Raw genomic sequence first — 15414 nt, forward strand, 5'->3', positions numbered from 1 at the left:
ATTTCTGTTGAAATAAAAACAACGTAAAATAGAGCTGATAGTAAATATTTGAAAAAAAAAAAAGTATAATCTTACAGTGCATACAAACACTCCACAGTTGTTTGCATCTCCCTGGCTCTGAAGCCACTGGGGTGGATAAGAGACTTTCCAATTAGCAAGATTAACCAAGAAATCAATGAAAAGGACATCACGTTGTTGCCGCCCGCCGTCACCGACAGTGTTATCGACTTTGACACAGATGAGGTGGAAGAGTTGTCCAGTGATGGCCATTTTGACACCGATGATGACGATGATGGGGCTTTGGTGAGTCAAATGCCTACTTCTGCAAGTAATAGCCCTAGCCATACCCTAATAAAAATGATTTTGTGGTGAAGTAAATACTACAGAAAAAATACATGTAATTTCAACATGTAAAAGTTTGTTCAGGCAAGAATTAAAAGAAAAAGTAAGTAAATTCTATATTAGTAGTCAATTCAAGCTTGTAGAAATTAAAGCATTAATATTAGCATAATTTACTCAACTTTTCTTATACTGGTGTCCCCATCATGCACTGGGGTTTGAATAATTAAGTTAATTAAGGTTCATTTATTTTTATTTTTGTAAAATAAAATGTAATGTCAATTCACTTAAAATATCATGTATCTTGTACATAGGTTTGTTTGTAGAATGTTTGAAATGTCAATCTCAAGTAATACCAACTGCAACCTCACTCACTCACTCACTCACACATACAAAGTAAATTATTCGTCTTGACAGTATTTGTTAAGTATATGACTGTTTGTGGGGGTTTACCCTAACTTTTCTTGCTGGTTATATTGATTTGATCTTAAAAAAAAGAATAAACAGTGCTGGTTTCCTGGCATTTTGGCAAAGACGTGTTATCTGAAACCTTATTCTCTGTTGGGTTCCATCGTGACTGTTAGTTTGTATTGTGCTACACTGTGTTCTCTGCTTTCCATCTTCATTTTGGAGTAAAGTGTATGCAGGGTTTAAAGGGGAAGGTTTTTTTTTCTCCTCTCCAACCTTTACTTCCCCGTAGATTAGCTTTACCTGCCTATCCACCATTTAGTCAGTACTTTCTTTTTAAAGATTGGCTGGCTGGGGGGGATCACGAAAACTAATAGCAGAGTTAGGTAAGAATATTGTATTGACGTTTTCTCGATTGTTAACATAATATAACTGATTTTAGTTGGTCCATTTTCCCAAATCATTAATTCAGTTCTCAAAACAAAGACTCGTTTCTCAAAAAGTTTAACAATGATTAAGTTAAACATTAGGTAGTAAAACTGATGACACCAATCAGAATCTCTGCATCCTATCAACGGAGAGAGGAGAGAGCTGAACGAATAATATACATGGGTTTTACACATTCAGTATAATTACAGTACAGTACCAGTACATTAGATGATGGAAATTTCCATATTCTATATATTCTACATATTCTACATGTTGTACACCTTCAAACGTGTGACTGTCAAATTTTATTTGTAATCATTTTTTATGTGTAGCTACTGCATGTTTTCAGAACTGAGAAATTACCGCCTCTTGTGAATTATTATTATTATCTGTAATTTAATTTATGTTATATACTGTAATAGACATTGAGCTGCAATGATAATTCCTGAATCCTAAGAGTTTTCTAAGTGTTATTGATCTCATGAGTGTTCACTGGGCAGGAAAGTCATCTGTGTATTTGAATTGTGTGTAAGTATTTAAGAATACCTGTAATAACTAGATTGAAAAGTTTGATAGACATTTATGCTGGCTTGTCTTAAATTCTTGTTTAAGAAACATAAATAGTTTGGTCAGTTAGATGTTCTAGATGTTTGGTAAAGTGTTGCTATAGGATGTTCTGGGTGGTTGCTAGGCTCTTGCAGTTGTTGGGGTGTTGCTAGACTATTTATAGTGTGTTCTGGGTGATTACAGACATTCCCACCTTTGGTAATAACAGAAAATCAAACATTGTTTTCAAAACTGATCCAGTTGCAATGCTTTAATATTATTGTATTTCTTTCTAATGTTAGAAAATTCAAAAGTGTTACTCTTAAACTTGCACTAAAACATGATTTATACCATCTAAGTAGCCTATGTAATATTAATAGAACCGCATGTCTTCTTTAGTGATACAAGCTCAGAAACATTTAGAACCTGTTGAAGTTTTTTATATTGTGTATTGACTTGGTGCCATGAAGGATATTGAAATGTTATTTATTTTTCATTTTAAACAGTATAGATGATTACTTAATGGTAATGCAATATTTGTGAACAACTGTGCATGTCAAACAATCAATCCCCAAAAACTATGGATGGGGCTTGCTTTGGTGTTGCCACCCTCATAGACCCCGTGCCACCGCTTTGCCACCCTAAAAATATTTTCTAGATCCGCCCCTGAACTGTTCTAAAGTGTGAACCAAATGACCATCAGGACAATCGATCATGGGCTCTCCATGGGGTGTTATTGTGTTGTTTGTAACACATTTGTTACCAGGTATAAAGGTCTGGTCTCACAAACAGTACTTTGGGTTAAGATTGTTTGAAGGATGACATGCTAACATTACTGCTGAAGAACTGCTACACTGCTACCTTCAATAAATTATTCTCCCCGCAAGAACTTTGGTCAAGCTTACTTATTTTATGTATTAGAAAAATCTAGTACATTAGCGAGCCACCTAAACTACTGCTCAACCAAATACAGCAAAATCAAACACACCCCAGAATTATCACAGAATAAAATATAAATGTAAGCAATGTTTTATGTGCTACTTTTCAGCCGCGAGGATGACAGCGCACGATAGTTGCACGCGCACGCAGCGTGCACGGTGTAGTCAGCTTCATTATCAAATGACTCTTATGAACAAATTGTTTTTACATTTGTTCGTGAATCAGACACTGCTTCTCGGTTTATTCAGAAGTCCTCTGAGAAATCTAATCCTGTCTGATATGTCTGAGACAAAAAAGTCCAGGGTGCTCAGAGAGTTCAATTAAATGTCTGAATGTAATCTTTGGGGTCAGGAATTCAAATAGATATAAAAAACTTCTTCAAAATTATTTAAAAAGCCTTTATTTTACTGGCTATTTCATATTAGAAAATATAAAAGACGGGAAAAAACAACCCACGCCAGAAGGCACAAATAGCCTTCTTTAGGGTATTGTTATGATAGACTCGGACACGAAGGTGAGAGGTGAATAACAAGTGGTTTATTGATATATGTGGAGCACACAGGTGAGTATAGCAGTCTTGAGAGGTGAGTAGATATCTTGAGGTGAGCAATACTAGTAGTAGTGGCACAATGATGATCGCTTCTCTTTTTCCCCAGGGATGCTGGAAGACGAGACGTGGGGATCCAGGGAGACACACACACACACTTCGAACTTTGGAGCTCTACAAAGAGAGGACGACACAAGGAGGAAGAATACAGGAGGTAAGTCAAACAAGGTAAGTAATCGGTTTCTTGGAAAGGATAAGGTCTTTGGTTTCAGGATACTGCGATGTCTGAGTCCACGTTGTAAGATGAGATCGGACAGTGAAGTGAGTGGGTGAGGATCCTTTGTAGTGAGTGTTAATGAGGCTGTGATCAGGTGCAGGTGTGCGTGATTAGAACTCCGGAGATGTGGAACGCTGTGATTGGTGGAGTGAAGGGCCTGACTGATCTGTGACAGTACCCCCCTCTCCACGGCCCGCTCCTGAGGGCCGACCTCGGCGTCGTGGTGGTCTGCCCCTGCCTCGGGGTGCTGGGCGATCTGGGTGTGCTGCATGGAACTCCTCGAGTAGAGTTGGGTCTAAGATGTCATCTCTGGCTACCCATGAGCGTTCCTCAGGGCCGTAGCCCTCCCAATCAACAAGGTACTCTAGCTTTCCACCACCACGCCGGGATTCCAGGACTTCCTTCACCTGATAGACTGCACCTTCGTCTAGGATTTGTGGGAGAGGGGTCTCTTCATCCAAGTCAGGCCCTGTGGAGAGAGGCGGAGAGAAGGGTTTAAGTAGTGAGACATGGAACGTAGGGTGAATTTTGTAGTGAGGTGGTAGTTGGAGTTTGTAGGTGACAGGGTTGATACGTTCCAATATGGTGAAGGGGCCAACGAATCTGGGACTGAGTTTCTTACAAGGTAGGCGCAGCCTGATGTCCCTGGTTGACAGCCAGACCTTTTCCCCTGGTTGGTAGTTTGGGCTCTCTGATCTTCGGGCGTCGGCTGTCACTCTTTGTCTGCGTACTGCCTGTTGGAGCTGATGGTGTGCTGCGTCCCAGACTCTCTTGCTCTCCCGGAACCAGTGATCGATGGCGGGGACGTTTGATGGTTCACCTGACCAGGGAAACAGGGGAGGCTGGAAACCGAGTACGCACTGGAAGGGGGTAAGTCCAGTGGATTGTTGTCGTAGTGAGTTTTGGGCGTACTCGGCCCAGCCTAGGTACTGGTTCCAGGAGTTCTGGCGGCTATGGCAGAAGGTTCTCAGGAAGCGTCCTATCTCCTGGATTTTGCGCTCGGTCTGCCCATTGGACTGTGGGTGATATCCGGATGAGAGACTGACGGTCACACCTAGGAGGGAGAAGAAGGCCTTCCAGACTCGGGAGATGAATTGGGGTCCTCTATCGGATACAATGTCTTCTGGGATGCCATAATATCGAAATACGTGGTTGAACAGGAGTTCGGCTGTTTGGAGAGCAGTTGGAAGGCCGGTGAGAGGAATGAGACGACAGGATTTGGAGAATCGGTCGATGATGACAAATATGCATGTGTTTCCGTTGGATGCTGGTAGATCAGTTATGAAGTCGACTCCTAGGTGTGACCACGGACGTTGAGGTATGGGTAATGGGTGAAGTTTGCCTGCTGGTAGATGATGGGAGCTCTTGGAGATGGCACAGTCCGGGCAGCCTCGCACAAACCTTCTGACGTCCCTGGCCATGTTGGGCCACCAGTAGAGATTTCTCAGCAGCGAGAGAGTTGCATTGGCCCTTGGGTGGCCAGTACCAAGTGATGTGTGGGTGGAGTGGATTAGTGGAGTCCGTTGGGTCCTGGGTACATACTGGAGGTATTTCATCTACTACAAGATTACTTTACAGTAGTAAAATGAAAATGATCTGTTCCCCAAAGTTCATTGCTGAATTATTATTATTATTATCTGCAATTTAATTTATGTTATATACTGTAATAGACATTGAGCTGCAATGATAATTCCTGAATCCTAAGAGTTTTCTAAGTGTTATTGATCTCATGAGTGTTCACTGGGCAGGAAAGTCATCTGTGTATTTGAATTGTGTGTAAGTATTTAAGAATACCTGTAATAACTAGATTGAAAAGTTTGATAGACATTTATGCTGGCTTGTCTTAAATTCTTGATTAAGAAACATAAATAGTTTGGTCAGTTAGATGTTCTAGATGTTTGGTAAAGTGTTGCTATAGGATGTTCTGGGTGGTTGCTAGGCTCTTGCAGTTGTTGGGGTGTTGCTAGACTATTTATAGTGTGTTCTGGGTGATTACAGACATTCCCACCTTTGGTAATAACAGAAAATCAAACATTGTTTTCAAAACTGATCCAGTTGCAATGCTTTAATATTATTGTATTTCTTTCTAATGTTAGAAAATTCAAAAGTGTTACTCTTAAACTTGCACTAAATCATGATTTATACCATCTAAGTAGCCTATGTAATATTAATAGAACCGCATGTCTTCTTTAGTGATACAAGCTCAGAAACATTTAGAACCTGTTGAAGTTTTTTATATTGTGTATTGACTTGGTGCCATGAAGGATATTGAAATGTTATTTATTTTTCATTTTAAACAGTATAGATGATTACTTAATGGTAATGCAATATTTGTGAACAACTGTGCATGTCAAACAATCAATCCCCCAAAACTATGGATGGGGGCTTGCTTTGGTGTTGCCACCCCTCATAGACCCCGTGCCACCCCTTTGCCACCCTAAAAAATATTTTCTAGATCCGCCCCTGCTTGTATAGTTCTAGTCGCTATAAATGTCCTGTATAATGCATTTTTATTTTTGCATGCTTTCTCTATTCCCTTCGTAATCCATGGTTTATCCTCTCTTTTTTTTCTTTTTTCTTTTTGCTTCTTTACAGTCTTAAACAATATTTTTCGTATTTTTCAATTAATATGGACAAAAAAAGTATCATAAGCACTATTTGGATCTTTACTTGCATAAACCTCGCTCCAATTTTGATTCTTTAAGTCCTCACTGAGAGCAGCAATAATTTTTGGTGTTCTATATCGAATTCATTTAAAACTGTTCATCCTACTACCTATTGTTTTGTCAAATAGTGTTCTGTTATTTCAAATTATATTCAAAACTTAGTATAATTACAAACAATATCTGTAAATTAACAACTTGACTGTTATTTTAGGTACTATATCATTAAAGACAAATTACAGTATTTATTTTTTATACAGGAAAATTACTGTATTATCTTTACAGTATTTTTGTGTTATTTTAAATTATGTTCAAAACTCTGTAAAATTACAAACAATATATATAAATTAACAACTTGACTGCTATTTTAAGTATTATTCCATTAATAACAAATTACAGCAATTCTCATTTTTTTACAAAAACATTATTGGATTATTTATACAGTATTTTTTTCTGTTTTCTTAAATTATGTACAAATTTACGTAAAATTACAAAAATAATCTGCAATTAAAAAATGTACGTAGTTTAGGTTTATATTTAGGTGTATTTTTACATTCAAACTAATTTTTGAATATAAAGTCAGCCTTAAAATCCACAAATCATGTAACCGTGCAATAAAAAATGCATTGCATTAAAAATGTTTTATTTTTATAAAGAAATAAATCAGCGAGTGTATAAAATACAGTCTAACGTTATAAGAGAAATGTAACAAACACGTGTAATCACATTTATTGCAGAAATGTCAAAAAGCAGTACCACAGTACAGTAGTCCAAATGACCATGCGTTGCAGTCGCGGTCCTCTCTGACGGAATATAATAGTTTAGTGCGAGGAGCAGGGCATAATTTAAGTTGTTAAACGCTGAAAATACTCTCCCGATCAACTCCGTGACTGAGCGCGCATTTCTCACGCATCACCGGAAACACGGCATGTCGCAATCTGTGACGAAACCTGCGAGAGCCAATGAGCGTTTGGATATCGCTGCCGTAAAACTTCTTGTAAAACTTCTTAACGGCTAATTTTGAATCTGTTACTATAGCTACAGAGGAAGGAGATACATATCACTTATGAATGGTTTGAATTTGTATATGTTCCTCACACAAAGCATCACATGGATACCGAAGATTTGAATAAAAATAAAATACTTTTATGATCATTTTATTTAATGCTAGTGAATGACAGCATATTAATAAATGTATGTGCCCCATGTTAAAACCAAATTAATATTGCATGATAAGTTAAATGCTCTCTCTCTCTCTCTCTATATATATATATGTGTGTGTGTGTGTGTGTGTGTGTGTAAAGATTCTAAAATTAGATATTTGTATTGAGAATAATATATAACATAAAATATAATTTAATTTAATGCAGTTGACTGATTTATTTATTTGCTTAATTTTTTAATTATGTTTTCTGTTTTGACTTGCCATTTCAAAGATTACATTTAAACAATTCTACACTTCATTAAAATATCTGTAATATGTTTATTGCAATATTATTCCATCATTGCCACACATGGCCCAGCTCTGGCTGAAAGGGTACATTGCCGACAGGAGGCCAGCTTGAGGCCACATTTGGGCCAAGATCGCTTGCTATGTGGGAAGGACCACACTGTTCATGATGGAACATCACTCGTAGGGCAACCCATACATTGTCTTTACTTTTGAATAACTAAAATACAGATTGTCAATTTCTATGGTGAGAAGTTCATTTTCAGTTTACTTGTCTCATATCACAAATGCTATAAAGTCCTTCTGCAGTCAGAAGAGCCCACGGGAGTCAGTAGAATATTGTGGATTAATATAAAACTTATGTTATGTACTCATGACCTCATCATGAGAGTAACCCTAATTGATAAGATAGAAATGCATTTTTTAGCTATTCAATTCCTCCTGGGGGCTCTGAATAAAGGTTTATGAAGAATTCATTGATAATGTTATTTTACATCTGAATAATAAAATTGCTTGACAATCTTGTACATATATTTTAATTTTAATTTTTTTTTCAGTTTAAAAGGACTAGTTCAATTCCAGAATAAACATTTGGTGAATTTATTCACCCCCATGTCATCCAAGATGTTCATGTCTTTCTTTTTTCTGTCGAAAAGAAATTAAGGTTTTTGAGGAAAACATTCCAGTTGACTCCCACTGTTTTGTTATGAGTAAGAAAATTTAATTAAGCATTAAGTTTAAAGTTATAGAATATAAACATGCTTTACATTTAGTCAGCATTACAGAATCCTAATGTGTTTCTATTTAGGTCATGTTCACTTTAAGATCGCATGATTACAAATGTCCTATTACGCGACCCGTAGTTGGGAAGTAAAGACTCACGCACTTCATGCGCATTTTCAGCGGTTTGTTCAAGGCTGTCAGATCCTTTTCATTTCTTCTTATCTGTTGTCTCCTTGTCTGGCCTAGCATCGTCGGTATGTATATCTTTATTTTGTGAGATTATCTGGAGGTATTCTTCATTATTTTTGACAGTAATTTAAGTTTGTAAAGTATAATCTGGGGATGGTCTAATGTACTTTGACTAGGCGTATGCTAGCTCATGTGTATCGTTTATTAATGACCAGAATGTTGTTCACCTGTATTTCTTTTCTTATATTAGTATTAAAATTAGTGGAATTTAGGTTGATTAAGTTGACGTGACGCTAATTTGTCCGTGTTTTTTTTTGTATGTTGCAGTTTCACCTTTTCTCTGTAACGCCAATAAACCTGTGGAACTAAGAATTAATCTTCAGAGTCTTGGTGTGGGGAAAAAGTTTAGCTGGCCGTCAGGATATTAAGTAAACATATCGAGGACGGCACAGTGAAACGACAGCTATCAAGCAAACGAGATAACACAGAGCGAGTTGAAAGCTAGATGAAATGTCGTCACACGCATCCAGTGGACGATCAGCAGACCATGCTCTACAGCCAAGTGCTACTGGAGCAGTGCACACCACCGAGCTACAGGCTACAGAGCAGAGTTCACATGGAAGTACAGCAGGACAGGAAAACCCACAGCATGCATCGTTAAGGACACGCTCGCAAGTATGGTGTTCAGTGAGATCTAGTTCATCGTCAGCGGGGTCTGCAGCAGTCAGAGCAAGAGCAAGAGCCGAAGCAGCAAAGGCACGCTTATGCTATGCTGAAGAGGAAGCTAATCTGAGGCTACAACAAGCTAAGTTGGAAGTGTCAATAGAAATGTTAAAACATAAAAAAGAGGCTGCAGCAGCCATTGCCGAAGCAGAGGCATTTGAAGCTGCTGCTGATGTAAAGAGTGAGAAACAGTTGTGACCTGAACATAGACGCTGTTCCTTTTGAAGCCACACAACGCACAAAGCAGTATGTACTTGATCAACTAAAAGAAAGGGATTCAGAATTTAAGTCATGTGAAAACGGTGACACACAAGCAAAGACAGCGCTGTGTGTCACAACGTGTCACCTCCATCACTAAAGCCTGAAGCCAGTCCCTTCTATCTGCAGCAGAGCAATACTGCTCCACATCGTCTCATCTCACAGCAGCCTTACATCAGCACATACGAGGAGAGCCACAAGCCATTCAATATGACGCCTGGAAACGTTTGTCTACCTCACATCAAGTCCAGTGGTGAGCATGCTTCTCCTGCACAGCACTTAAGAACACAAAATCACAATACCCAGCCTCCTCCCGCACACCATGCCGTACCGCCAGACTCCAATGACGGCAGCTCATACATAAATGATGGCGGCTCACACTTAAACGACTTTGTCAGGTATCTAGCTCGCCGTGAGCTTGTGGCTACAGGCTTGCTTCAATTCAATGACAAACCCCAAAACTACAGATCATGGAAGCGTTCCTTTTTGACTGCCATCAGAGGCCTAAACCTGGAACCGAGTGAGGAGATGGATCTTCTGCTAAAGTGGCTCGGGAAGGAGTCAGCAGAACATATTGAGCAGATAAGAGCAATACACATTAATCGGCCAGAAGCAGGACTGGCCATGGCATGGGAAAGGCTCGAGCTAACATATGGCTCAGCTGAAGCAATAGAAAATGCTCTGTTCAAACGCATTGACAGCTTTCCAAAATAATAAACCGAGATGGACCTAAGCTGACAAAGCTGGGTGATCTACTAATGGAACTGCAGGCCGCTAAAGCTGAAGGAGACTTACCAGGCCTGGCTTTCCTTGACACGGCGAGAGGCGTCAACCCAATCGTACAGAAACTCCCGTCTCGTCTCCAGGAAAAGTGGGTGATAGCTGGTGCAGCCTACAAACGTCAAAACCAGGTGAACTATCCTCCCTTTGGCTTCTTTGTTGATTTTGTCAGCCAGCAGGCATGCATTGCAAATGACCCAAGCTTCAGCCTCTTCGGTAACACAGACATGACCCCCAGGACAGAGAAGACAGCGTGGAAGCCGAACAGACAGCGGGAAGTCTCCGTCCACAAGACACAGGTGTCACCCAGAGCCACATCTGACACGGGTGAGCCTCCAACAAAATCCGACGACGGCGACAAACTGTGTCTGTTGCATAAAAAGCCACACCCTATCCGTAAGTGCAGGGATTTCAGAGAGAAGCCCATTGACGAGCGCAAAACACTCCTTAAAGAAAACAATGTGTGCTTTAAATGTCTGTCTTCATCGTCTCACATAGCAAAGAATTGCAAACTCAAAGTCAAGTGTTTTGAATGTAAGAGCGACAGACACAACACAGCGCTTCACCCTGGACCCGCACCCTGGCAGCAGGAGGCTGACCCTGCTTCTGAGCACGGCGGGGAGGAGGATGAAGCTTCACTGCAGTCTCAGGTCACTAACAAATGCACAAAAGTCTGCGGAGGGGAACTCACAGACCGCTCCTGCTCGAAAATATGCCTCGTCAAAGTGTTCCCAGCCGGCCACAGAGGAAAAGCTGTGAAACTGTATGCAATCATGGACGAGCAGAGCAATAGGTCACTGGTTCGCTCGCAGTTCTTTGACATGTTCAATGACCAAAGTCTAAACGCTCCTTACACACTGAGAACATGTGCTGGAGTGAAGCAAACAGCAGGCAGAAGGGCCAGTGGCTATGAAGTGGAGTCTCTGGATGGAACTGTTCGCATCCCGTTGCCAAGCCTCATAGAATGTAATGACATACCGAATAACAGAGAGGAGATTCCAACCCCCGAAGTAGCTCTTCATCATGCTCATTTAAGGTCAGTGGCACATCTCATTCCAGACATTGACCCGCAAGCCCCCATTATGCTTCTCTTAGGACGGGATATTATCAGAGTGCATCAAGTCCGCAAACAGGTGAATGGCCCTCACAACCTGCCGTATGCACAGAAGTTAGACCTGGGTTGGGTTATTGTTGGAAATGTGTGCCTAGGTAATGTTCATAGGCCACTGACAATTAGCACATTCCACACGAATACCACCAAGCTGCAACGTCCCACTCTCTTTGACGCCTGCCCCAACGTGTTCCATTTGAAGGAAAGGTTCAGCGACACTCAGGCCACCAGTGAGCCTCCAGCGTATCCTGAGGACCAGCCTATCTGTGAAACTGACCACCTTGGATGCTCTGTGTTCAGGCGGACCAGGGATGACAACCAGGTGGCTCCCTCCATTCAAGATACGATGTTCATGGAGATAATGGATGAAGGACTGCATAAGGACTCAAACAACAGTTGGCTGGCACCATTACCCTTCAAGAGCCCACGCCCACGGCTCCCAGACAACAGGCCACAGGCGCTGAGGCGTCTCATGTCTCTCAAGCGTAACTTTGAGAAAAGGCCTGAGATGAGAGACCACTTTCTCGCCTTCATGGACAACATGTTTCGGAACGGTCATGCAGAGTTAGCTCCCCCTCTCAGCCCGGGTGAAGAAAAGTGGTACTTACCAACGTTCGGTGTGTATCATCCTAAGAAACCAAAGAAAATCCGTGTGGTATTTGATTCCAGTGCCCAATACAACGGCGTATCACTCAACAACGTGCTGTTAACGGGACCTGACCTGAATAACACACTGCTGGGAGTGCTGATTCGATTCAGAAGAGAGGCCATCGCCGTCACAGCCGACATAGAACAGATGTTCTATTGCTTCCTGGTAAGAGAAGAAGACCGTGACTACTTGCGTTTTCTCTGGTTCCAGGACAATGACCTCTCCAAAGCCATCGTGGATTACCGCATGAACGTCCACGTCTTCGGCAACAGCCCTTCACCTGCAGTGGCTATTCACGGTCTACACAAGTCTGTTCAAGGCAACGAATTCCATGTCGACCCAGATGTTCAGCATTTCGTGTTGCATGACTTCTATGTCGATGATGGGCTGAAGTCCCTGCCCACAGTTCAAGCTGCTATCAGCCTGTTAAAAAGGACACAGGATGTGCTCTCCAAGTCAAACCTGAGACTCCACAAGATTGCAGCGAACAACAAAGAGGTCATGGACGCATTTCCATCCAGTGATCACGCGAGTGACCTCAAAGACCTTGACCTCTAAGCAGACGCGCTGCCATTGCAGCGCAGCCTCGGGCTTGACTGGAATCTCAAGACAGACTGTTTCCTTTTTAACGTCTCCAGTGAGACCAAGCCCTACACCCGGCGGGGTGTCTTGTCCACAATCAATAGCCTCTACGATCCACTTGGATTCGTTGCGCCCGTCACAGTCCAAGGCAAGGCTATCCTGCGAGAGCTTACGGTGGAGAACGGTGACTGGGATGTGCCCTTACCTCCAGCCATGGAAGATGCCTGGACATCATGGAGAGCCTCTCTGTCCGAGCTTGCTGAGCTATCCATCCCAAGGCGCTACACAGAAGCCTCACCGTCAGCAGCGGTAAGAAGAGAACTGTGCGTGTTCTGTGATGCGTCAGTCAAAGCTATCGGTGCTGTGTGCTACCTGAAAGTGACAGACAGTAGTGGCAACAACCAGATTGGATTTGTAATGGGCAAAGCCAAGCTGGCCCCCCGTCCTGAACATACAGTGCCAAGACTTGAACTCTGTGCAGCAGTGCTTGCTGTTGAGTTAGCAGACCTGGTCTCAGCAGAACTAGACTTACAGCTCGATGCCGTAACCTACTACTCAGACAGTAAAGTAGTCCTGGGCTATATTTGCAATGAGACCAGGCGCTTTTATGTCTATGTCAGCAACCGGGTGTTACGCATCCTAAGATCCTGCCGACCAGACCAGTGGCGTTACGTGCCAACAGACCTGAACCCTGCAGATCACGCAACACGTTCTGTCCCTGCTGGCCAACTAAAACACACCAACTGGCTGAGTGGGCCCAAATTTCTCTCCAAGCCGGAGCCCAGCATTTCTGAGAGCACTTATGACCTTGTTGACCCGAGCACAGACTCAGACATCCGGCCTTTGGTGTCTGCCTTGAGCACTACAGCCTCAAACAAGCAACTGGATTCACAACGCTTTGCTAAGTTCTCTTCCTGGAAGTCATTAACTCGTGCAGTCACTCGCCTCGTTCACATAGCCTGTCATTTCAAGGCAGCTCACAGAGGGAACAGAGCATGCAAGGGCTGGCATTACTGCAAAGCTGCATTCACAATTGAGGAATCGGAGAAAGCATCAGCTGTAATCATTCAAGCAGTTCAACAGGAAGTCTACAGCCAAGAGTTAAAGTGCATTCAAAAACAGGAAAAGATGCCAAAAACAAGCCCTCTCAGAAATCTGGACCCGTTCATTGACACACATGGCTTTCTCAGAGTTGGAGGCCGTCTTCATCATTCAAGTCTCGATCAGAGTGAAAAGAGTCCCCTGATTATTCCTGGCCAGCATCACATTGCCACTTTGCTCATCAGACACCACCACGAGCAAATCCATCATCAAGGCCGTCACTTTACGGAGGGGGCGGTCCGTTCAGCTGGCATTTGGATAGTCGGAGGGAAGAAAAGAGTAAGCAGCATCATCCACCAATGCATAACATGCAGAAGGCTCAGAGCTCCACTCAGCCTCCAGAAAATGGCTAACCTGCCAGCCGATCGTCTTTCAACAGATCCTCCATTCTCCAGCGTGGGTCTTGATGTGTTCGGCCCATGGAACGTCTCCTCACGCAAGACCAGAGGTGGCTTCGCTCAAAGTAAAAGGTGGGCAGTGATCTTTACGTGCATGAGCATAAGAGCTGTGCACATTGAAGTCATAGAATCCCTTGACACCTCTAGCTTCATCAACGCGCTACGGCGCTTCCTTTCAGTGCGTGGGCCGGTCAAATACATTCGTTCCGACCGCGGCACAAACTTCATTGGCGCCTGTAAGGAACTGAAGATAGCCTCAAACATTGATAACACTACTGTAAAGACTTACCTCTCAGATAAGGGCTGCATCTGGTCCTTCAATCCCCCACATGCATCTCATTGGGGTGGTTCATGGGAGAGAATGATAGGGCTGGCGAGGAGGATTCTGGACGCAATGTTCCTTCAGCTGAAAGACAAGCTCACCCACGAAGTGCTGGTGACTTTCATGGCAGAAGTCGCAGCGATCATCAACGCCAGGCCACTTGTTCCAGTGACTATGGACCCTGATGACTCGTTCATACTCACGCCAGCTGCTCTTCTCACTCAAAAGACGAACATTGTGCCTGCTCCTGCTGGTGAGTTTGGAGTTGCAGACCTCTACAAGTCCCAGTGGCGGCAGGTTCAGCACCTGTCCAACACCTTCTGGGACCGCTGGAGGAAACAATTCCTCCCAACACTGCAGGCCCGCAAGAAATGGCAGTCCACTCAGCCAAACATTCAGTCTGGAAGCATTGTTCTCCTTAAGAACAGCCAAGCACCTAGGAATGAATGGCCTTTTGGACTGATTACACAGGCCTTCCCTGGCAAAGATGGGAAAGTGCGCCAGGTTGAGGTGAAGATCATCAAACCAGGCGGGACTAGCCTCTTTCTCAGGCCAGTCAATGAACTAGTTCTCCTCCTACCTCCAGAGGCACAGTGATGGACTGTTTTAAAAAAAAAAAAACTTTGGACTGTGTTACACATGGACTGTGCATGGACTTTGGGGTGGCGGGGAGTGTTTTGTTATGAGTAAGAAAATTTAATTAAGCATTAAGTTTAAAGTTATAGAATATAAACATGCTTTACATTTAGTCAGCATTACAGAATCCTAATGTGTTTCTATTTAGGTCATGTTCACTTTAAGATCGCATGATTACAAATGTCCTATTACGCGACCCGTAGTTGGGAAGTAAAGACTCGCGCACTTCATGCGCATTTTCAGCGGTTTGTTCAAGGCTGTCAGATCCTTTTCATTTCTTCTTATCTGTCATCTCCTTGTCTGGCCTAGCATCGTCGGTATGTATATCTTTATTTTGTGAGATT

The sequence above is a fragment of the Onychostoma macrolepis genome, chromosome 09 (genome assembly GCF_012432095.1).
Source record: "Onychostoma macrolepis isolate SWU-2019 chromosome 09, ASM1243209v1, whole genome shotgun sequence".
Taxonomy (NCBI): domain Eukaryota; kingdom Metazoa; phylum Chordata; class Actinopteri; order Cypriniformes; family Cyprinidae; genus Onychostoma; species Onychostoma macrolepis.